A 25,239-nucleotide genomic window follows, 5' to 3' on the forward strand; every position below is an offset into this window, starting at 1 on the left:
ATACAAAACATATAACACAGTTCAAAAGATCTATTCAAAAACTATTCAAAAAAAAGAGGAGAACAATGTTATATATTACACATACACACACCTACCAGATACCTATTTAATATATACATGACTAAAATAAAATGATACAGTATTTTATGCAGTTGCTATAGATAATCAACATAATTGAAATACAGCTTCTATTAATCAAGTTGAGACAATTAAATATATTAACAGTGAATCATTGTAATTATTCCTTCAGAAGTTATTAAAGCAAAGCAATTTACAAATAATAATCCAACTAATTAGTCAATGACTAATTTTCTGATTGAAATGTACATTAAAAAAATGCTGAATTAAAAAAAAAAGGATTTGTTGCCGAATGTGTAAATACATACACACACATATACACAGATGCAATTACACAAATATAAAATGAAAAAAAAATTTATATATCCCACAAGAGATATGTATTCACCTATTAAGTAAATGGTAACCCCTTTCCATCAAACTCAATATAACCTCTTTATGGAATGTCAATAAGTACAGAACTAGCACAGACGAATAAAAATGTATTAGACAAGTAACTAGTTAGTATTGATGAACTTGCATTTATATTTAAGTCAGTGTCTTCCAACTAAATCTTGTTGCAGTGTCCCATTCATTTATTATATAAAGTCATCTTGTACATCGATTGGCTCAGCCGATGTAGAACCCTTCATGAAAATGAATAACAAGTCACATTTAAAGATCCTTCAGACTTTAGCTAAATTAACCTCTTTTTCTTTTACTCAGATTTTATCTACATGTCAAGACACGTGCCTACAATAAAAATGCATGAGCATGTTAATACAGTGCAGTATGATTTTACCTTAATGTGTGAGACCCACCTCACTCTTTTACTGGTTAGTGCGTCTAATTATGAATTAATTAACTAAGTAGGTAATACTTATAATACGTTCATGACAAAGTGACATTAATGTTTGTATTATTACCAGTGTATTCTGGGTGACTTTTAGAAATATAAACAGTTTATCATCTGTTTTGTAGTACCAGTATTTTTAACACAAGTAATTATTTAGTTTTATTAATTGAACCAGTTTATCCCTTAAGCGTAAGTGGGAATTATCAGATATGCTCACGGTGATGAGCTGCCTCCAAACGACTGAAAACTACCTCCTATAAAAAAGTATTCAGAGTTCCAAATTATAGTAACTTATGTGTGATGTGCAAGTCTAGAGAAACACTTAAGCCTCTACGCAAAATGTCTGTTTTCATATTTTATATATTTACAGTGCAACTGATAAAATAATTCATCTAGTAATCATCAAATGCTTCCCCATTAAATTTTAGCACCACTTACGTAAACCATCTCCTATCTGCATAAAGCACAAACAAACTACCTTTCTAACGTGTATCTGATTAATTTATCGATCACACTTATACCTCGCAGCATCCTAGAAAAATAAATCTGAATAACACCTGACACAATGGGGAACAAAGACCTGAAACAGGGACAGAAGCCATTAGAATAAAAGGACTTACCTCACCATTTATTTTTCTAAGGTATATGGAGTCCGAGACTAAAATGCATGTCAATAACTAGTGACCTCAATCCTCAGATCACCCTGGTAACCTGCTTGAATACCACAAATTCCATTAGGAGTAAACCAAGAACATGAGGCTGACATAAGGACACCCTGCAAAAATCTGGACAATTGGAAGGTATGATCATACTGACAGAACAGCGATTTAAATATGTAGGCAGTATTTATGTTTACCAAAAACAGTAATGCTTGCTAAACCAATCAGATGAAAAGGCCAATTCTTAAACGAAACATCTTGTACTAGCTCATTATATATCAGAAATCCCCAGCGTTTAAAATTGTGTTTTTTTTTTAGCAACAATACTTCTTTACTCTTTCATTTCTTGACAATTCAGTGACAACTGTAGTCCGCATAATGAAGCGATAATGTTTTTACCGGTAGCTTAGTTAAGGAAATCAGTTGGAAACGTTAATGCATTGACCAGATCACTGATAGGGTTACCACCTGTCCCACTTTGCGAGGGACAGTCGTTGTGTCCTGACAAAAAATTGTAAAAATGGCAAATGTCCTGAGATTTTAGGACAAAATTATTTCCTATAGTTTATGTAATAGTTGCATAAAACAGTTATTCTGTATCTAAAATACGTAAATGTTATAAGAAACAGAATAAGCAACTAAAATGCTACAAGAATAAGCTTTTATTTATGCAAAAATTTTAAGTTCTAACTTTGTACTGACCGTGGGTATGTGTCGGCCTGTAAAATCTGATGTTTGTACCAAAAATGTCCCACTTTGCCCATTTGAAAAGGTGGCAACCCTGATCATAGCAGCCACTGCATATTACAGATCTTACACAAGTTTAAAGGTCACCACTAGCTTCCTGCCTACTCCGTTCGCATCTACACACTGCGATATCTTTAGAACGGAGAAAACAGTCCAGCTTGCGCTCTGTGACAGCAATTTGATCATATTTTCAAAGTCATCAGGTGGGAAACAAGCCTAATATAAGCAAATTAGTGTAAACAGGTCTCGAGGCAGTTCAGTTGAAATGTAACTTTACCATGAAGTCAGTAAAAGGATTCAGACAAAAGCAGTACTACAGCTTTATTTAAAGGATCACAAATTTTAACAATGCCCTTGTCCAATCCCTGAGATCACACTACCCACAGTGATAGCCATCGGTCAACAAAGTAAGGAGGCAATAAAATAATAATAGTAATAATAAAAACACACACGCATAGAAACCTACCTACCTTCTATAGCAAGCATCACAATATACATGACAACAATTTTACAGGTCAGAAAATTAACAGACATTACTGCAACCAAGCATAATAATGCTATATAATTTAAAACGCATACTAAACTATGCCACCCCATCAACTACAAACATGAAGGTAACTACCATACATAGTACAGTGGTCAAGCTCTCCAGTCAGGACTAGAACATAACTGATTATAAATCAACATTCAGTAGAAACACATTCTTATTTTAAAAGCAAAGGTTAGAAAAAGAAAAAGTGTTAGTTTATACTAATAGATGAGAGAAAGGTAAAAAAAAAAGAGAAAAAGAAGACAAGTGTAGAACAGAATGTATTACCTTGTTTGTTGTTTCTCATTAATAAAACGTTACAGAACCAGGTATCCACTGACAGAAAAAAAAAATAAAAACCTATGAATATTTATGTCTTTAAGCTTTTAGCTTCTTCTTTAACACATCATCCATTCTTCATTGCATGTCTCTTTAAACTTTGTGAAAAACAGTCCATCACCTCAATATCTGTTATTAAGTTTTTCTTTTGAACAAAGTCCAAGGCTTCAGGTAGAGTGTTGAAGATCTTTTCTCCATCAGGCAAACAGATTTTTATTCTGGCTGGAAAGTACTTTCTGTGCTTTGATGTTAGACTTTTTAAGTGATTTTATTAAGGGAACACATTTTTTTTCTTTTGGAAATAACAGAAGAGTAATCATTATCAAAACAAATATTCCTCCCATTTATTTTGACAAGTAGATTTGACTGAGCAGATTTTAACATCTAATATTTGTCTTGAGTAGATAAAAATTTAACTATTACAGATCTGGGAGTGGAGGAATTATTGGTAGATGATATTTTAGACAAGGACTGATGTGCTCTCGCAATACCAAATGAAAGATATTCAGGAAGGTTTAAAGCTTTTGGTAGCCAGTTGTTTAAAAATTGCACCATATTACTTCCTTCTTTTTTTGGCACCCCCGTAGAGCCTTATATTATTCCTTCTTGATCTGCCCTCCAAATCATCTACTCTCTCTAAAAGTAGTGTATTTTGCTTAAGTAAAAATTATTTATGACTTTCATATTCAGTCTGCCATCAGTGTCATTCACAGCTTCTTCGATGGATGAAATGTTATCAGAATTTTTTTTTAATTACCTCATTAAGTCCAGTTGTTTTGTGCTGTCTTGTTTTATATTATCTATTTTTTTCTCCAACTTATCTATTTTGATTCATTGATTGAAAGTTCCTGTATGTTGGTCATTACTGACTAATTACTTTTTCATCACACTCTCCTGACATGAGTTCTTTGAGTTATGCACAGCTGTATCACTTGATATGAACTTCTGACAGGAAAGACAGAAAAATACACCAAAATTGATTTCCCTTGAAAATCAACAACTAGATGATAAAGTAATCCACACGAAAAAGGTACCTCTGAGTCAAAGACAGTACGAGGTGCTGGATTAAGCCAGTTTATTCAATAAGCACAAATGTAGAAAACACAAACATTAAGGAATTGTCTTTAACGCAATTCACAACACACGCATTTTCGTCTCTCCACTGCAAGACTTCATCAGATGACCAGTGTAAACCATGAAAACTACCAGTTACAACTTTTCGCTACACTTTCCACACATCACTACCAAATCATTTCTGGCTTGGAAAAAAAACACAAACAATACAGAAAAGCAAACACCTCATACAGTACTCAACTCCACTTCCCATCCGCTTTTCTGTATTGTCTGTGGTTTTATTTTTTCAAGCCAGAAAAGATTTGGTAGTGATGTGCGGAAAGTGTAGCGAAAAGTTGTTAACTGGTAGTTTTCATGGTTTGCACTGGTCATCTGATAAAGTCTTGCACTGGAGAGACGAAAATGTGCGTGTTGTGAATTGCATTAATGACAATTCCTTAATGTTTGCGTTTTCTACATTTGCACTTATTGAATAAACTGGCTTAATCCAGCACCTCGTACTATATTTGGCTCAGAGGTACCTTTTTCGTGTGGATTACAGGTTTTTCTTTTGGGTGCCTATCCTCTTTTGTTTAGTTAACTAGATGATAAAGTCTTTCTTATGAAGAGATTTAAAACTTTTTTCTCCATGCAAACAGTAAAATATCCTGTCAGAATAATAAGAAAAGGCAGAGCTAAAAGTTCAATGCTGTTAGCTGTTTGGCATCTTGGACACACTCCTCACCCCCCTGCCCTGAATTCTTGAGGAAAGAAACTGCCAGACGTTGGTCTGTTCCTTGTAAAATTTGTGGCTTCTGGCAACATGTTGCAGACTGCAGTCACAGAATAATGACTGCCATGCAGGTTTAAGATTTTGTATCCTTCAGAAAATGCTTGATGATGATTCAAAACTTTTTGTTACTCTATCACCTTTCCAAGTAAACAAGGACATTTCTGATTTTGTTCCTTGTTTCTGATTCTTGAGCTAAGAAGTTGAGTGGGCAGTTGCACTGTATAGCTCTGACATCAGTGAGCCGAGAAATTTCTGGGCCATTATTTATAATTTCTTTATTCACTTCACTGCAAGCAAATACATGGAGGTGTAAAGGCAAAACAAGGGGCTCTAGCTAGTGTGTGTGTGTGTGTGTATGCGCGCACACGTACTTGAGATCACATGTGTGTGGGTCATAGAATTAGCAATATAGTGTGTAAAATGAAGTAATAACAGAGATGGGGAGAAACGCTAAAATTGTTTGTCACTGAGAATTTGTAACTAGAGATGCTAACAGAAAATCCAATAATAAATTTACTTATTTTGTTTGTGTGCGTGTGTGTCGGGGGGGGGGGGTCCTGGACTTTTTCAACTTACTCTCAGTCTCTAATATTTGAAGAGCTGGGTGTGTGGTAAAGCACAATGTGTTACAACTGTTGTATAACATTTTTGTCTTACAAAGGAGTGTAAAAAGAAACATTTACAGTGTAGCCAAGTGACTGTTCTGGCATGTAGAGCCAGACTGGAGGTAAGAAAGAACTTTAAAGTCCATTTTTACCATGGTGTGAGCTTTCTTTTTAGTTGTGTTACATTTTACTCATCTGTTCTACATTGTGCAAGATGGGGATGTATTTTTTGGTTGTAGTTTCTTTAACTCTTTTGCTTGTTGGTGTTTTTAATGGTATAGCAAGTACTCATGATGTTGTAAGCCTGCTCATACATGTATTGCTTGATGATGATTGGAGTTGATTGTGCTTGTTTGGGGGTGGGGGGAGTTACTCAGCCTGCCCATCTGGGGGTCTTAGATTTTTCCAACTTGAGTTGATTCTCCTGAAATTCTCTAATGATTGAAGACATGACTGTGGTCAAACAGGAATAAAAGTAATATATAACCATGCTGTAAGCTCCCTCCCTAGTTTTTAGTAAATGTTCCTTAGCTGCCTATTTGTTTCACTTTCATCCACAACCCCTTTTCCCCTTTTTGCACATTGGGTCGGGGTGTCACTTCAACAGTGGCAATCATATTAACCCAATGTTTATACCGCCAGGTGGCTAGCCCTGCTGCAGTAGTTCATCCATACCACTCACTCGCATATACGGCCAGTTTAAAGTGTCCAGTCCACCTACTGCATGTCTCTGGAATGTAGGAGGAAACTGGAGCATTTGGAGAAAACCACTGTGCACGCAGGAAGAAGATGTAGACTCCGCACAGAAGGCTCCCCAGCCAAGAACTGAACTGGGGAACATCTTGTTGTGAGATAACAACATTATCCGCTGTGCCACTGTGACACCCTTATGACAGTTATTACAGTGTTCCATATTTTGAAGATAGAAAAATGATTATTGCTGCAGTTTCTTTAATTCTTGGGCTTTTTTTGGTGTTATGGAAAGGCCAAACCATACTAAACTGTATGAAAATGAATAAACCTCTATATAAAAACTTAAAGATATGTAGTTTTAAATATCTCCGTCATTAAAACTACAAATTCTTAAAGTCTTCTGCTAAGACTTGTTTATAGACAGTATAACAACATCCAGAAAATCAGAACTGCATCAATTAAAATCTTGCATACCCAAAGTAGTATCCAGTCCTGGACTGGGTTATTGTGACCAGACATCCCATTTTGAGTGCTACCTGTACCTCTCAACTCTCCCTATTCTTTCCAGAATGTCCCCGATTTTGCTTCAAATATCGGTCCTGTGCCTCATTAACATTTTTGATTTTCTGTCAAATCACTCATGATTACAGTCAGTCGGCAAAGCCAGTCAGAGTTTCATACTTCTTATTGTTCAAAAATACATACAAGCACAAACCTTGTTCTATTAAGCAAATTAGACTAATATATAAAAAAATGCTGCTGATACCCCCCCCATTATTTTTATCTTTGTCCAGAATTCTTAACCAAATATGTTGAGAGGTACGGTGATAGCCCAAAACATTCAGATCTAAATTATTTTGGTTGGTGTCATTTCAGTCAACCATAAAGAGTATATTTGCTTGGTAGAGTTTTTTGTCTGTGTCAGTGCCATTTTCCTTGGAGACGGATGAAAATGTTAATGAATTTGTTTGCAGGTTCAATAGCTCAAGAGGTAGCACCCTCACCTTTAGGGCAAAATGCCAAGGGTTCTATTCCTACACTAGATGGTTGGATTAATTTCAAATACTGCATTCTTGTATATGCCATCCTTGAGATGAGATGTTAAACCAAGGTCTCATATGCCTGAGCTGGTGGAAGCTCAGGTAGATGTAAAAGGTCCCAGTGCAGATATTAAAAAGAGTAGGCAAAATTTCTTGGTGCCCTTGCCTAACTTCCCCTAGTTAGTATGAATAGCACCTCAGGTCTCCCCCGTAAAGGGGCCACTGGCCTAGTAGGACGAATCTGGGAAACAAAAAGTATAAATAAAAAATCTCAGTTATTTAATTACATATCTTTGTACTCTGACTATTTTAATCCATCAGAATCAAGTAGTTATGGTTACTAAAAGTTCTAATTAAGATCTGTAATAAATCAAAATCTACCCACATTAAAGACATTATCAAAAAGATCAGCAAAAAGTTCAGTTACCATAAGGAAAATCAAAGAATAGACATTAAATTGGCATCTGAAGCCAAGGATAACCATAAACATCAATCAATCAATTTAATGTCTTTGTTTACCACAAAATTCCAACTGGGCAAAGCCTATTTTTAGCAGAGAAAAAAAAAAGTTCCAGTAGATATTAACATACCCATGACAAAACATTTTTTTACAAAGATACATTACATAGATTGTAACCAGATACCTTATGAACTAACAGGCAATTGTTCCGTAGTGACACTATACAAATATAAAACAGATATTTCTTCTGTGGTGACATTACAAATAATATTAAATTCCAAGTATTTTAAACATTTAGCATGCAAACAGTGTGCAAAATATATGTGACAAGCAGATATTAGATATAACACAGACAAGGAGTGCTACAGTATAAACTGAGGTAAAGAGAGAGAAACAGTCATACAACAATCCCCCATTAATATTCAAAAACCTGCATGTTGATTGGTCAGCGTGCACGTTGTAAATCAGAGTTATAGTAATTTACTATAACTCTTTTTTTTACAGCAACGGAGAACGTAAGATCTCCATTGCTTCACACTGACTCGATATGTTAAACGAGTTTAACATAGCGAGACAGCTTTAAAAAAAAGCAATGGAGATTCTCGTTTGCTTTTTTTAAAGCTCTCTCGCTATGTTAAATGAGTTTAACATAGCGATACAGTTTGTAAAAAGCAACGGAGATCTTGCTTTCTCCATTGCTTTTTCAAAACTGTCTCGCTATGTTAAATGGGTTTAACATAGCGAGACAGCTTTAAAAAAGCAACAGAGATTCTCCGTTGCTTTTTTTAAAGCTGTCTCTCTATGTTAAACCCATTTAACATAGCGAAACAGTTTGTAAAAAGCAACGGAGATCTTGCTTTCTCCGTTGCTTTTGCCCACAGCTCTGATGTACTGCGTAGGCATACGCATGCGCAGTACATCAGAACTGCCACAGAATACCAGACAGCTGCGGAAGGGCAGCAAGGAGGCATTATACAATGCCATTATTTAAGAAAAGTAAGTATTTTTTTTTTTTAAATAATGTCATTGTATAATATAATAACGCTTGGTGTGGGTAATGCTGGATTTACCCACGGTTGGCTTTGTTTGGCCACTCAGGCTTCGCCCTCGTGACCAAACCACACCAACTGTGGGTAAATCCAGCATTACCCACACCCAGGCGTGGGTTATTGCTATAGTAGGTAGATAGTTTGCAACTAGAAGAGAAAGAGACGCATTATGTGGTTGATGAGTTGAGGATAGTAGGAGGAGAGAATACTAGGGTACTTACTGACACAGAATCTGATTATAAGAAAATGGCAGAAAGTATCTGAAGGAGATGGATAAACTGCGAAGGTCAGACAGAAATTGAAATGTAAAGTCAAGATTAAGATCCAAAGGAAACCGAGGAGGATTGGTAGAAAGGTATGTTGTGTAGAAGGGGATAGATGCTATAAAAGGATAGGGAGGGTGAGGTAACAAGGGAAAATGTAATTACCTAGGTGAGGAGCATGTGCCCAGTGTGATTCAAGTGTTGTTTTAGTTAGGGCTTGAAGGAGGAAATTAAGCAATAACATTCAGCAATGGTCTAAGGTAATTCATAATGGCATTACACATTCTGTTCCTAAATATATTGCTAAAATACTTGCAAATAAATGTAATATCAATTTACTGGCTATGTGACTGGTGAAGACTGATAAAGCCTCTACTATTGTCCAGGCAATAAGAGTTCGGGTAACAAGTCAGGAATTTGATGGCACAGCAGGGGAGGATGATGAATCTATCCTGGGGGATGGAAAATACTGGGTTGATCTTATAGAGAGTCCTGGTGGAAGCCAGGGCTTGAAGAAAGATCACTGTGATGAGTGGGAGAACTGAGGAGGCATGGCCTCTGCAGCAAGAGCATACCCTCAAGTTACACCTCGTTGCCCACCCACCATACAACACAAAATGGGCATTAGCATGTGGATGGGGCTTAAGGCCAAGGAAAAAAATGCCTCCCCAGCTCCAGCTGCAATGTGATGGTGCTTTGCTTGACTCATGCTGCTCTGCAGTGCCAGCAGGTACAGCCTTCTATAACTTAAACGCAGGGCATGGGCAGGACTGACTCCATACACAGAAGCTCTCCTGGTAGAGAATTTTTTTTTGCTGTGGGTCACACTGGGGAGCCTAAAAATGTACGAGTGCTGCAGAAGCCGGGACTATAGTATGCAAAAACACAGGTGTATCTGAAGACAGCAGTGGTAAGAAAAAAAAAATAAAGTAAAACTTCAGTCCCAACTTCACACCAGTAAAAGTTATTAAAGTTCCACAAAATTCCCAAGACATCCCCTCAAGATGTCCTACCTGCACTTTAAAGCTAAAAATACCTCTTCTACGTGCCCCAACAATCTGCCTGATTGTTTATTCAACAGTGCAAAATTCACCCTATCTCCTAAAACTGCTCATCTTAAGTACTGCCGCAGGGTATGCGCCTGAGGTATGGAAAATTGCTGTTGATATGTCTCTCCAAAACAGAGCCCCACCTCATATCCTGGGAACTATAGATGACCCATTAACCTAACAAGCCTAACTTGCAAAGCCATGAAGTGTACTACATCTGATTTCATAAGCACCAGCATAAAAAATCTTGCTGATGTAGACCAGCATCAATATGGTTTTGACAGAGACAGATCATGTCCACTTAATTTAGTAAACTTCTTTGAGAAAGTTAATGAAGCTGTGGATAACTGTCATATAGCATACCTGGACCTGGCCAGTGCCTGACACTATTCATCAGGATGCAACTGTAAATAAGCTTAAAGGCCTAGATTTAGCACCTTAGGTTTATACGATGGACAGCAATATGGCTAAGAGACAGAAACCATGTAATTAAAGCAGTTCTAAATATTTAAGATGTTGATGAGCAGTTTCCTGTGCCCAGTGTACAGGGTTTGATTCCTTCCACCCTCATTGGTGTACTGTACAACTCTGAGCACATCACTTAACCAGACAGTGCTGCTAGGTCACCCCTGAAACAGGTCAACTCGTCCAGCGGGTTTACCTGGTCAACAGATATATATATATATATGTATATGTGTATAAAAGATACAAAGATACCCACACCTCCAGGTTGGTGGCACAGCACAAAGCATCAGAGACTATCCATGTGCAACTAACAGTGGGTAAAACTGCCTTCCAGTTTATAGCCTGCTACAGACCACCCTCCCTAACCCAGGAACCCCACTCAGCCTTCATGAGAACACTGGAAAATATGAAGGTTTCTCCAAACACCATTATATTGGGCGACTTCAACTACCCAAACATAGACTGGGAGCATTACTCTAGCTCCAACACACTAGCCCAAAGGTTCCTAGAATTTATAAACTCAAATGCTATGGAACAACTTGTTACCACTCCCACAAGAGGGGAAAACATACTGGACCTGATCATCACCAACATGGGGACTCTATGCTCCAGACCAGAAGTGTATCCCTCACTGGTAAGATCAGACCATAAACTAATCTCACTGGATGTTCACATCCCGACACCACCGCCTGCGCAGAAAACCACAGTGAAAAACTTCTCTAAAGCAAATTTCACAGTGCTCAAAACCGAGGTGGAATCCTTCAAAGCCCCCAGGCCTGTGAAGAATACGGCCCAGACCGCAGAATCCTTTATAAACGCATTCTATGAACACCTTCAGGAATGCATGGATCATGCGATCCCAAATAAAACCAAGACCCAATCCTCCAAAGGCAGACGTCCTGTCTGGTGGACCACAGCCATAAACAAGCTATACAATAGAAGGAGGAAGCTACTAAATGATAGAGCAAAATTCCAAAAAGAGAAGGCATCTCTGATCAGTATTAGCAAAAAACTACGGGCACTCATAAAATCGTCTAAGGCCAGCTTTGAGAGAAAAATTGCACAGGACACTAAGGATAATCACAAGGCTTTCTTTAGTTATGTTAGGAACCTGGGTGGTAATTCCCAGATATGCTCAGAATTAGTCCAAAATGACAAAAATACACCGAACCCACAGACATTGCCAACATCCTAGCTGACAGGTTCAGCGCAAACTTCTCCTCCCACCAAAAGGCAAATATCTATTCCAGCAGAGTGCTGCCCCTGACATCTCGGATGCTCAGGTAAGAGCCGCCCTCTCCAAAGCAAAAACACAGCATCAATGGGACCAGACGGTGTCCCGGGCTGCATCCTACATGAACTCCAAGAAGAGCTAAACCCAAACATAAAACTACTGTTCAATCTCAGCCTTACTACAGGATATGTACCCAAAGAGTGGCGTACAGCAACTGTGGTCCCTCTCCACAAAGGTGGTGCCTCAACGGATCCTGGAAACTATCGCCCCATAAGCCTGACTAGCTTGGTCTGCAAAGCTATGGAAAGGATAATCATGGACCTCATAAATAAAGATATTGGGGACCTACAGACACTGGATCCTACCTAGTTCGGCTTTGTTAAGGGCAGATCCTGCCTCTTAAACCTGGTTGATTTCTTTGAAACAGTCACCAAGGCCATTGACGAGGGGAAGGTGGTCCACACAGCCTACCTGGACCTCGCAAAAGCCTTCGATACAATACCCCACTCGGGCATTATAGATAAGCTCACCAGCTTAAATATAAACCCCTATGTCACTAGACGGGTTGCAAACTGGCTCAAGGACAGAACCCACATGGTTAGAATTGCTGGAGCCATGTCAGACTCCAAACCAGTTACAAGTGGCGTCCCACAAGGCTCAGTCCTGGAACCTCTCTTGATCAGTATATATTTCTCGGAGGTACAGGCCAACACGGAAGGACTGTGGCTGACCAAGTTCGCAGATGACTGCAAACTGGGCGCCATAATCAACTCTCCAGCCGACACAAGCATCCTCCAAAAGGGCCTCATAGAAACAGACAACTGGTGCCAGAGCTATGGCCTCAAGCTAAACGCCAAAAAGTGTATAGTCATCCCCTTTGGCAAAAACAAAGTGCCCACAAATTAGCACATAGGTGGTAATCCATTAAGTACAGAAGAAGTAATTAGGGACCTGGGGACCCAAGTTGATAGCAATCTCTCATTTGACAACCACGTGGCCAAAGTGGTTAGAAAAACATTTTATATAGCCCACCTAATCATGAAGTGATTCACATCTAGATCAGGGGAGGTCATCGTGCCTCTTTACTCATCCCTCATCAGGCCCATAATTGAGTACAATGCTCCTTTTGGGATGTACCTTACCAGACACCTGCAGCAACTGGAAAGACCCCAAAAGTACCTCACCAAGAGGATCAAAGGGCTCAAACAGATGCCATATGCTGCCCGGTTAAAGAAACTCCAGCTCTACTCAGTGGCATACCGCCTGTTCAGAGGCGATCTGTGCCTGACGTATAAAGCCATGTCCAACCCGGAAATAATGGACATGCTGCACCTCAGAAAATCCAAATCCTATCGAGCTACACGCTCGAGAGACTTGAACCTCAGCACTGAAATAAATAGGACATGCTGGAGGGACAGATTCATAACCCAGAGGCTCCCTTCACTCTGGAATAAAATCCCAGTCCAGGTTAGGCAGAGTCCCTCATTGACTCTCTTCAAGAGGAATCTTGATGAGTGGATGGGAATTCGTAGGTTTACCCCGGGTATGACTTCTGTGTCACTGTTAGACAGAGGCACAGTATACTACCCTCAAAAAAAGGGCATAGCAAAATTAATTTAAAATAGGTGGCGAAAGCCAAACACATTCTGGCTAGGCTTATAAATGCCCTAGGGCAGATAGCCTAGTATGAACCTATGAACCTATGTATGTATATATATATATATATATATATATATATATATATATATATATATATATATATCTATATATATATCTATATATATATATACACACACACATATATATCAATAATAATAATAATAATAATAAAAAAAAAGCATCAGGTGCCACCTCAGAAAGCAAAAAGGTGACTAGTGGTGTTCTTCAGGGCTCAGTACTTCAAACCTTTCTGCTTGGGATCTTCTTCTCAGATCTCCAAACCATTAACCCAAAAACATATAGCTAATTAAAGCTGTTGCTGACTGCAAACTGGGTGTCATTGTTTGCTCAGCATCTGATACCATGATACTACAGCAAAGATTAAACCATATAAAATCAATAGTGAATTGGAAACAGGCTTACATTAATGCAAAAGACTTGTAGCACTGTCATCTTTGGTGACCAAATCTCAACAACAGCTTACGGTATAGACAACGTCTCACTCGAGACTGACATGGTCATCAGAGAACTCAGCACCTTCATACACAACTCTATACCCTTTGACCACCATGTAGTAACAGTAGTCAGTAAATCCTTCTAGCTAGTTCAATTAATAACTAGAGGTATGTTAGCAAGGTTAAAAGTGGTTATTCTTCTTCTATACTCTGCCATAATCAAACAAATTCTAGAATATAATGCCCTTTTTCCATATTCAAATGCATCACACAGCAAAAAAGACCTCAGAGGTTTCTGACAAAGATCATCACTGGAGTAAAGGTCCTTAGCTACCAAGACAGGCTTGCAGTTGTCTCCCTATACTCTGTGTCTTACAGACTCCTGCTCAGTCATTTATGGCTAGCATTCCACACTGTTAAGGATCCAACCCACCTAATCTCCTAAACCTTCACAAAACAAATGGCTCTACAAACACTCAGATGAACACCAATAATCTAATATCTTAAACCCTAGGTAATAAGGTATCAATTATCTACTACCTCAACTGAAAGTATGCCTCAGTCCTCATGGATGGATGTATTCCACTATGCCTGTAATCAGCCTGTACGTTCTGTAACTGTAACTATTGTACTATCTATTTTTTGTAATCACTGTTACTTAGTGCTATGTACCTAAAATTTGTAAATTGTTATGTGTCTGGAGCTTTTCTGCCCGGGACTCCGCTGAAAACGGACATGTATCCAGTCGGACCATCCCGGTTAACAAATGTAAAATAAATAAAATAAATAAAAACACTTGAAGCTCCTTCAACAAATAAATGAGACACACTGGAAAGTCAGATTTATTATTTAATGCTATCTCCAACTTTTGGAATAACCTTTAATTATATAAAAAACAAGAGTGATAACCTTGCTTCCTTTAAGGCAAACACTGAAGACTGGATAGATACCCATAAATTCATCACATGCCTCACTTGTATTACCCTCATGGAAGCAGGATGTACCCTATGAAGGTTGGAGTCAGTAAACTGGTTACAGTTCATGGATTGTAACTCTGCCTTGTAAACACTATAAATCTATGAAAGGAAGCAGTCAGTCTGGTAAACTAAATGCTAGTCTGACAACTATTAATTTGTTGTCACCTAGAGGAAGCCAGGTGATACAGCACACCAAGTGGAAAGAAAAGTAAATGGATTTATTTTTATTTACTATTTTGTAATTGGTTAGATGGACTGAGCTATGACTCAGGCTCAGATGCAGTAAACAGTGCAAGTACACTTATTATGTACTTCAAATAGTGTAGACTGTTAGGTTTACATAGTTGCAAAACTTTAGTAAGTTCATATTCAATTATACAGTTTTTATAAAGAAACATTATTATACAGTTCATATACACCCTCCCCCCAAAAAATGTTGTTCTTTATTATTCTGGAGTGCTGTTTGCATTTCTGTGCTTTTGCTCATTTGTCATCACTACTGTATGAAGCAATCACTCAGCCAACAGTGCAGGAAAGGTATTAATGCTCTGCAACTGAAAACATGTGCACCTGTATCTGTTAAATGGGGCACAGCACTGTTCCACATGACTCCTTTTCAAACTCAACCCTGCAGCACTGACTGGCTAAACAACTTGCTCAAAGTCACGCAACAGTCAAAAAGGAAGTGATGGAATCAAACCTGGACTACAGGATGAAGATTACTGTATTAATCATAATCCTAAACTGCTAGACCATGTGACTGTGCCAGAAGGAATGTCAAAATCTGCCAGCTGTGTTAAGTACACTGGTCATACTGTGCTGAGGCATCTTGTTTCAGATAGCTTGTTGTGGAACCACTGTGCAGTTCAAGGAAACATATTACAAAAATTAGAATAACTGTCATTACATCTGCCTTGTTGCAGAGGAATCAGGGATTATTTGTTAATGCACTGTGTTACCATGCTTCTAAAACTGTGATCACCCTATATAGTGTTACAAAGCTCCTAATGCAAGTTCCTTGAAGTGTGCTACGAGGCTTCTAAAACTAGTCATCCAACATATTTTTACATTGTTTCCAATACAAATCCCTTGCATCAACACAAGCCTTTAAAATATATATACCACATCTTTAAACACACGCAAAATGAAACATGCCCTCATCTAATCCAATGCTCTGCTCTGTTACACACTCAATCTGAAGACAGGTGTTAAGACACGACATAAAACATTCAGAAAGATCAAGAAATCTGGCCAGGTCATTGAGGAACTTTCCCATACCATTTTTGATAGGTACCATCTTTTACATTCACCTGAGCTACTTCCAACTCAAGCAGATGGGGTCTCAATTTAAATGTGTCCTCTGAAAGACTACTCAGGAGTGCAACCCCCCCCCCCCTTATATTGCAATGCAGTGCCAGCAGTCGCTCTACCTGGTGTGGGAACAGAAACCACAGCTTTCTGTACCAAAGGGAGTGTGCTACCTTGTTGCACCACTGATAGTGCAAATAAGGAAGACTGCAAGCAAAAATCATATTCAAAGAATACTATCCTATGAAATGAACATGCGAAGAACAAAGGAGGAATATCAAACGTAATACAGAAAAAAAAACATGTAATTGTTGGGGGGGGGGGGGTCGGGCAACCAAAGAAAATGATCTAATAAATGTTATGTATTGCATATATGTGAAATTATTTATTTATTTAACATTCTTCTTAATAAACAATTATTAAATACCTTACAGTCAACAAGTTGCAAACGGCAGCAGCATTATATGCACACATACATACACACACATTTGCGTGCATGTATGTGTATATTTATACACTCATAAATGTGCACTCAGATTCATAGAAGGTTACTAGGCTAACAGCCCTAGAACCCTTACAAGCCTAGCCATATTTATCCTGAGTTGTCCCAGTTGTCGATGGTTAGATAAGAGAAGATCACAAAGGTAAGGGTCTATTGTAGGTTAAACCAACTTCTTCTGTCCAGGAGAGACACAGGTGCCACTCCAGGGGTGAATTTGCAGTCACCCGTCCATTGATCTAGCCTGAAGAGGGTAAGGGAGGGGCTCTGTTTCACGTTAACTGGAAGCTTGTTCCACAGAAGTGGCAGTCTCTGGGAGATGCATCTTATCTCTCCAGCATGACCTGTTCATGTCAGCGGCTAAGTTAAGATCCCTGGAGCGAATGACCCTCGTGCAGTCTGTTACCAATGTGTAGCATTTCAATCAGGGCTGGGTCAGAGAGACTGCCAAGTGTCTTGTGAGGTACCTGCAAAAGGGAGCATTGTACTCAATTCCTGGTCTGATGAGGGCAGAATATACTGGGATTATGACATCCTCAGCTCTAGATGCCATGCCTTTACTTACCAGATGTGCCACATAGAAGGATTTCCTTACTACTGAGGATACATGGTGGTCAAAGCTCATACTGCTATCAACCTAGATCATGTACCACTGGGTCTACATGGGGGCAGGGGGTGCTGTCTATAATATAATTATAAGGGATGTCAGCTTTCCCAAAGAGAATAATAATGCATTTTTTGAATTTCGCTTCAATCCGTGGCTTTGGCACCAATCAATTGTCTGTGTTAACCCTGTCTGCAGTATATTAACATCAGTATGGGACTCAATGATTGCTCACAGTTTGCTATTGTCAGTGAACTTGGTCAGCCATAGGCCGTCCAAGTTTGCTTGGACTTCTGAGAAATAAATTCAGAACAGTAAGGGGTCCAGCACAGAACTCCTTGGTATACCACTGGTGACTAGTCTTCTGCTAGAAGTGAAGTTACCCACTTTGACAGTATGTATCCTGTTGGTGCCTATCCATCTGATAATGTAGGGGTTAATTCTCAACTGGGAGAGTTTCTCTATAATACCCGAGTGGGGGATTGTGCCAAATGCCTTAGCTAGGTCAAGACAGGCAGTATGCACTGTCTTTCCCTTATCCAGGGCCTTGGTAACTTTCTCTAAGAAGTGAACCATATTTAACAGGCATGAGCTACCTTTAACGAATCTGAACTGGGTTGTTATTTAGAATTTGGAGATTACTTATATTCTTGTTAATAAGGTCCACAATGATTCTTTCCATGGTCTTGTAAATGAGGCTAGTCAAGCTTATGGGCCTGTAATTCCCTGGGTAGGTTGATGGTTCTCCTTTGTGCAGAGGGCTTCTTGTTGCTGTTCTTCCCTTCCACTGGAACACAGCCAGTTTGCAGGCTGTGGTTAAAGAAGGGTCTAAGTGGATCTGCTAGGTCATGTTTTAGGTAGTTTAAAAGGCAACATGGGATGTTCTCTGGTCCCACTGATGCCATGTTTTTAGCCTTGGAGAGTGCCGAGATGACCTGCTCTCTTGAGATATCAGGCTGAGGAATGGTGGAAGGTATACTTTGGGGGATGAATGGAGGGGACAGGAGGGTGAAGTTTTCTCCAAATCTGTCAGCTAACGAGTTGGCTATTACCTCCAGTTGAGTATAGGTGGTGCCATCCATAACCAGTTCAGCATGTAGCTGGATATTCCCTCTTACATGTGCTGCTAAAGTCAAATCACATAAGATGAAGGTGATGACGCCTGGCATTGTGCTTGTGTTTGCTGATGGCAGTCGTTTGCTGGCCTCCCTCTACATAAGTAAGTAAATAAATACATGGTATAAGGAAATACAAAGACAAAGGTAAAATAAGCAAAACTCATTTTTTCAAGTTGTGGCTAAGAAGTATGAGATCTTTGACATTAGAAGAGAGAAAAAAAAACGAAAAGCCTAACACTGAAGAACTACTGTATCAAGGTATATCCAGGTCTTAGATATACCGTATTTTTGGAAAATATACATAAATGTAAGCATGACTCTCAACTTTTTATAGCCAGAATCTGGAGCACTGCCTCTCATAATGTGGAACACTTACCAACATCATCTTTGCATTAGCTTACTAGCAGCTTCAACTAGGAAGCTTACATGATATTTCAAACCTGTTACGTTACACTTAGTAATTCATCAAAATAACTTGTTATATGAGTCAGTGTTAGTTGCCATGGATATAAAAAAAATTAACAATGAATGTGTGACAGACCCTTTCAATGACGAATATGGACTTTTTAAGACTCAAAATAAAGAATGTTCCTCTCAATATATTTCAGAACATAATTTTTGCAAAATGTCAAGATTTTTGTCTCATATTTCTGGTGTTCCTCATAAAAAAATATTTAAATTTATGAGCAATATTTAAATGATACCCATTTTTTTAAGGTTTTGTCCTCCCCATCATTGTTGGCTTTGTTCAGATTTCTTGCGCTGAGGTTGAGATGCATGTAAAATTAAATCAAAATGATACACAAGAAGCATCGAGTCTGAGGCAAAGGCAGTAAACTCAAAAATTACGGTTAGCCTGCTGATTAAAAAATAATAATAATAATTTCAAACCCTGCCAGAAAGTAATACAGGAACTCTGCTGCCCCGGCTGTAAAACAAGCAAATGAATTTCGGTCTTAAATGTTCCTGCAAACGTATTGCTTCTGGGAGAAATACAGTAAAGTAATCAACAAAATGTGCATTAACTAAGGACACGTGAGAGAATTTTGGGAAAGACAGATCTTGTAAACAGGGAGTTCGTACTAGAGCTCGGACAAAAGAGTAATAGGGGATTAAACAGGTAAACAGATGAAACTGCAGTAAAAAAAAAAACAAAAAACAAAGACAAAGTAGGCACGTAATCAGAAGAAAAAGCTGCGCACCGCAGGCACAGAATGAACCATGAGCATATACAATATGCTAAACGGGAATCGGAGAAGGAGTGGTTGGTGCAACAAGAGAGTTAAATGTAAACGTCATACATTGCAACTGTACATGAAGAGCAAATCTCACTTACCCCTCACTGCTACCACTATTTGTTTCTTTCAGTGGGCCCAGATATTACAGGCAGCTATTACCCCACACTCAACAGCCTTCAATCCGTCAATCCTACATTCTCGCGAGATAAGTTGGCTACATGCAGCGTCTCTCAAAACTATGGCAACCGTCAACGAAAGTGAGCAGCTCCAGTAAGCATAGTGGGAGGAAACAAACGGTACATCCAGCCCAAATTAAACACGCTCAAAATATCTGATCACCTAATTAGCCTATCATTTGAATAATAAAAAAAAGACACATATCTCGTCCATACCTCTCAACACGAAGTCTGGACAAAGCCAAAAACAATGGGGAAAAGGCCCAAAATCGAGGACAAATTTAAAAGTTTGCTCTTTTAAACAAAAAAAAAAATGATTAGTAGGTTTTGTATTAACATGCATTTTCTGATGGACATGAAGTCTTAAACTGAAATGCCTGCCATTATTAGCGACTTCAGCCCTCGTTTATTTGCTAGAAAACCACAAATTTTATGAGAAACAGACCAAAAATATGAGGCAAACATCTGGACATTATGTGAAAATCTGGACAGTTGAGAGGTATGCGAACTTGCACTTCTGCAAGAATTGTAGAATAGTAGTCTGAAACAATTTTTGCACACGGAGAACAAAAAATTGTGCAAAAATATAAATCATGTTATGATGTATGAAAGAGTAAATTGTGTAGTCTTTAATAAATGGCGTTGCATATATCTATCTTACAAAAGTGCATTAGTTTTGCTTTTGAAAAATGAAATGGCAAGATGCGAGTCATCTGTCTAAATTATTGGTACCATCAGTATGCCGGTTTATGTTGTCTGTCTTCCTGTGTAATACAAAGCTTCAAAATCGTGTGAGGGATGTGAGGAGATTCAGAAAATCTTGTGAAGGGGTAAATCAAGCCTGGAAATAGAACAGTTGCTCCAAAGATAAGTACATAACGTAAAATGAGTAAATCAAGCCTGAAAATATGTACCTATCTCCAAAGTATGGGACTGATGAGAAGTCTGGTCCCAGGACCATTTTCAACCATGACCTGGTCTGAGGCTTTTACAGAGCATGAAACATTAGGACAAGTTTGGACAAGTATACTGAAATAATTAAACATTTTGAAATACATTAACACACACACACACGGGTTGTACTCATAGTTGTGGAATGCACAAGGTTGGTAAGTAAAATCAGTGAACAGCTGCACTACATACAATATAAATGCTGCACATATCCCTTAACTGTCTGATTTTCAGGAACTTTGGGGAAAAGGTGGTGAATAACACTTAATAAATTGTACAAAATAATTACAGTTGATAAATAAAATATGGTGTCTTTCCATGGGAGGACATGGCTAACAGACCATGTTGCTTTGCAAAGGATGGTCTGCACCTCTCTCCCCTAGGCTTCCAAATATTGCTAAAACTTTATCCACCCCCTTAGAGCCTTTTTTAGACAATGCCAAACTGACAGACCTACTGACATAGGTTCATAGGTTGGTACTAGGCTATCAGCCCAAGGGCCTATACAAGCCTAGCCATAACAATACCCTGGCTATTTCTTCCCACACTATTTACTTCCCTGGACCCCAGTCTAGCAGGGTGACTGACATAATCCCTGGGGTGAATTTCCTTTCTCCCATCCAATCGTCAAGGTTCCTTTTGAAGAGGGGCAAAGAGGTACTCTGCTTGATATATATGGGCAGTCTATTCCAGAGTCTGAGGAGTCTCTGGGTCAGGAACCTATCCCTCCAGCATGTTTTGTTTATTGTAATGACAAGGTTTAGATCCCTGGAGCGTGTGTCTCTGAGGGATTGGGATTTCTTTAAGTGTAACATGTCCAACAGCTCTGGGTTTGACATGACCTTGTATGTTAAGCAGAGATCGCCTCTTGAGTAGACGATATGCGACAGAGTATAGCTGGAGCTTTTTAAGGCGGTCAGCATAGGGCATTTGCTTTAGGCCTGTGATTCTTTTAGTGAGGTATTTCTGCGGCCTTTCCAGTTGTTGCAGATGTCTTGAGAGGTATATACCAAATGGGGCATATTCTATAATGGGTCTAATGAGTATAGTGGGACAATTACCTGCTTTTTTCTGGATAAAAATCCCTTAGTGATGAGGTGTGCCACATAGAAGGATTTCCTGACTGTTGTGGCGATGTGGTTATCGAAGGTGAGACCACTGTCCACCTGTGTCCCCAAGTCTCATCACACTTTCGGTATTTAGTGTACTGCCACCTATGTGGTAATTCACAGGTACATGCTTTTTCCCAAAGGGGATAACTAAACATTTCTTGGCATTGAGCTTGAGCCCATGGCTCTGGCACCAAGCATCTGTTTCTGTAAGGCCCTTTTGTAGAGTATCCTCATCATTTGGGGATTCAGTAATGGCTCTCAGTTTGCAGTCATCTGCGAACTTTGTTAGCCAGAGTCCCTTAGTGTTGGCCTATACTTCAGAGAAGTAGATGCCAAACAAGAGCGGTCCCAGGACTGAACCCTGAGGTACTTCACTTGTCACTTGTCTGGAGCTGGATTTGGAGTCGGCTACTTTTACAGTGTGGGTTCTGTCAGTAAGCCAGTTGGCAACCCATTGAGTGACATAGGAATTAATACCCAGCTTAGTAAGTCTAGCTATGATTCCTGAGTGGGAGATGGTGTCAAAGGCCTTGGCGAGGTCCAGATAGGCTGTGTGGACCACCTTACCCTCGTCCACGGCTCTGGAGACTGATTCGAAGAAGTCAATCAGGTTCAGGAGAAAGATCGGCCCTTCAAGAACCCAAACTGGGTGGGGTCCAGTGTTTGAAGGTTGCCACTGTCTTTGTTTACATACACATAGCAAATAAAACCCAAATAACCTAAAGGTGTTACTGCTCAATATTAGGAGACTAAACAAGGAATTCCATACCCTACAAGTTCTCACTATGGAGAATAAAGACATATGTGCCGTTAGTTACTGAGACATGGTTTAAATCCACAGAAAGTAGACCTGCAGTACAAGGCTTTATTGGCTCCAACACATTTAAACTATCACTTGCACAGATGGGGACAAAAGAAGGAGGAGTCCCAATCTATATTAGCAGCAACTATAACTCTACATTGGTTAAACAGGGTGATGCCCTCAGCTTTATCCATGTGCAAATCACCTTAGACAAAGTCCCATACTATATCCTAGCAAGCTACAGGCCAACCTCTATGTCCCTAGAATTCCATAGCTCATACCTAGACCTACTGGAGACACTCACCATTAAACCAAATGCTACTCTATTCATGAGAGACTTTAACTACCCCCTATAGACTATAAAACATACACTGCCTCATACTCACAGGCAGAATGAATCCTGGATTTTAACACAAATACCCTTGGCCATATACTGCACACACTCACCAGAGGTTTAAACATACCAGACCTGGTACTCACCAATATGGGAAGAGTACTGCACCCCCCCCCCCCATGTCACATCCTCAGTGATGAGGTCAGACCACAAAGATGTCTCTTAAAAATAAAATTTAACTCCATAACCCCAAAGCAAACTACACCTTATTAAGTGATAGCTTATCAAAATTCATTTCCCCTCCCACCCCCTAGTTCACAACGATCTATGAGGAATTGTTCACAGAGACCCTGTACAAACATGTAAATAGCTATATAGAGGTTACTGTACCTACTATTAGAAGTAAGCCTAAAACAAACTCTAAAGAAAAACCACACTGGTGGAATCATAACCTTAATAGGATATATAGCAAAAGGGAAAAAAGTTATGGCCCAACTCAGAAAGAGCAACTCTCACAGATTCAAAAGCTCTCTGCTTCAACCAAACAAGAAATTAAGAGGTCTGATACAGTCCAACAAGGGCAATTATGAGATCAGGATGGTCTCTCAGACTAAGGACAATCACGTAGCCTTCTTCAGTTATGTCAGGAATTTTAAAGTTAATACTCATCAGTGTGAAGAACAAGAGGTAAATGACACATCCTTCACTGACCAGGGTGATATAGCAAATCTACTGGCTGATAAATTTAGCTCTAACTTCATCCGCACTACCCACGACAAATTATTGTTAAAGATAATTTATGGAAATAGATTATGTTTTGGACAATGTATTTTTTCTGGATGCCAAAATATAATTTTTTTGATTGCCAAATGGTTTAATGTTTAAATATTTCCAACCATGTATTATAATATCTTTGATAAATTCACAGACTTTGTTTAATAATAATCTGTATAATAAGTACCACATCATTTCTAATTTTATTTATTTTATTTATAGTGCATAAGGTTTAAATTATTAGGACATTTAGTAAGTAGGGCAGTACCAGCTTGAATATCACACTGATATGGGGGGGGGGGGGTTGAATTTAACATGTATACCATTACACTTTGTTGTATGACAAAAGAAACCACTCCCATACCTGATAACAGGTCTATACTCAGAAAGTTTGGGATGAAACTATCATTCTGATTATTTTTTGCTTGTTTGGATTGCTCATCTGTGTTCTTAGTAAAGGATTTTCAACTGGAAACAGACTGTCTGCCCTACTTGGATTACTTATGAATACCAACTAGAGTTAATAATTCTGTATTATAATATTAATAATATTTCAAAATAAGTTTTTATTTTTTGATTTAAGATATTTTTAAGTTCATTATTTCTACTCCCATTTTCTGATTTTTTCTGCTTTTTAATAGATAGTGATTAACTAGACATATAGGAACTGAAAAACGCCCACACACACAAGTTTCTTGCACTGTTTTGTTTTGGACCTACTATACTTGTATAGTGGGTTATTTGAGACTTAGGGATTACTTTTTCTTGATTTGTGGTTCACTTACCTGAAGAGTCCATCTGGTATCTATCCATGCAGGAGCTGGCAGTATAATGAACCTGTGTGTTAACTGTGGGAATCATGGGCACCACCGGGATGCTGAGCATCATACACTACCTGTTAGAGTGTCCTCCCATGGACCAGGTAGGGACTTAGTAGCTGCATAGGTGCAATCTATTCCACAAAGCACCTCAGGGAAGAATATCAGACAATGAAACGCATGCACAGTGGTTTCTCTGTCCTGTGATGTCTGTGAGAAATATATATGCTAAGTCACATGGACTAGAATAACACTGGAAACTTCTACAGTATCCACAAGACTGAAACCTGTGAAATAATCAGTGTGTCTCTGAAAGGTCCTTGTGGAAGTATAGTGGGAGCGCTACATTCCTAGATATCCACAGGGATACAAAGGCCACTCAGGCAGCTAGTTCCAGTTCTAGTTTGTAGGACATAAAAGGATATTAAAGCCCTAATGAAGTCCATAAAACTGGTCAATACCCTACTGCCTCTCTAAATTACGATGTGCTAGCCATTGTTGGTAATAGCTCCTCTTTGGGCAA

At 38.9% G+C, this 25,239-nt stretch overlaps 1 protein-coding gene across 1 annotated transcript in view; it reads right to left on the minus strand.

Moving 5' to 3' along the window:
• LOC122813786 (keratin-associated protein 5-4) overlaps positions 1-19,983 on the minus strand; it is a 172,850-nt gene extending 152,867 nt beyond the window's left edge. Inside the window, exon 1 of the mRNA XM_044086289.1 lies at positions 19,848-19,983. The gene's annotated coding sequence lies outside the window, so the exon portion shown is untranslated. The remainder of the gene's footprint in view (positions 1-19,847) is intronic.
• Positions 19,984-25,239: the final 5,256 nt, after the last annotated feature.

This window comes from Protopterus annectens, chromosome 10.part0, assembly GCF_019279795.1.
Source record: "Protopterus annectens isolate FY-2018-M chromosome 10.part0, PAN1.0, whole genome shotgun sequence".
Taxonomy (NCBI): domain Eukaryota; kingdom Metazoa; phylum Chordata; order Ceratodontiformes; family Protopteridae; genus Protopterus; species Protopterus annectens.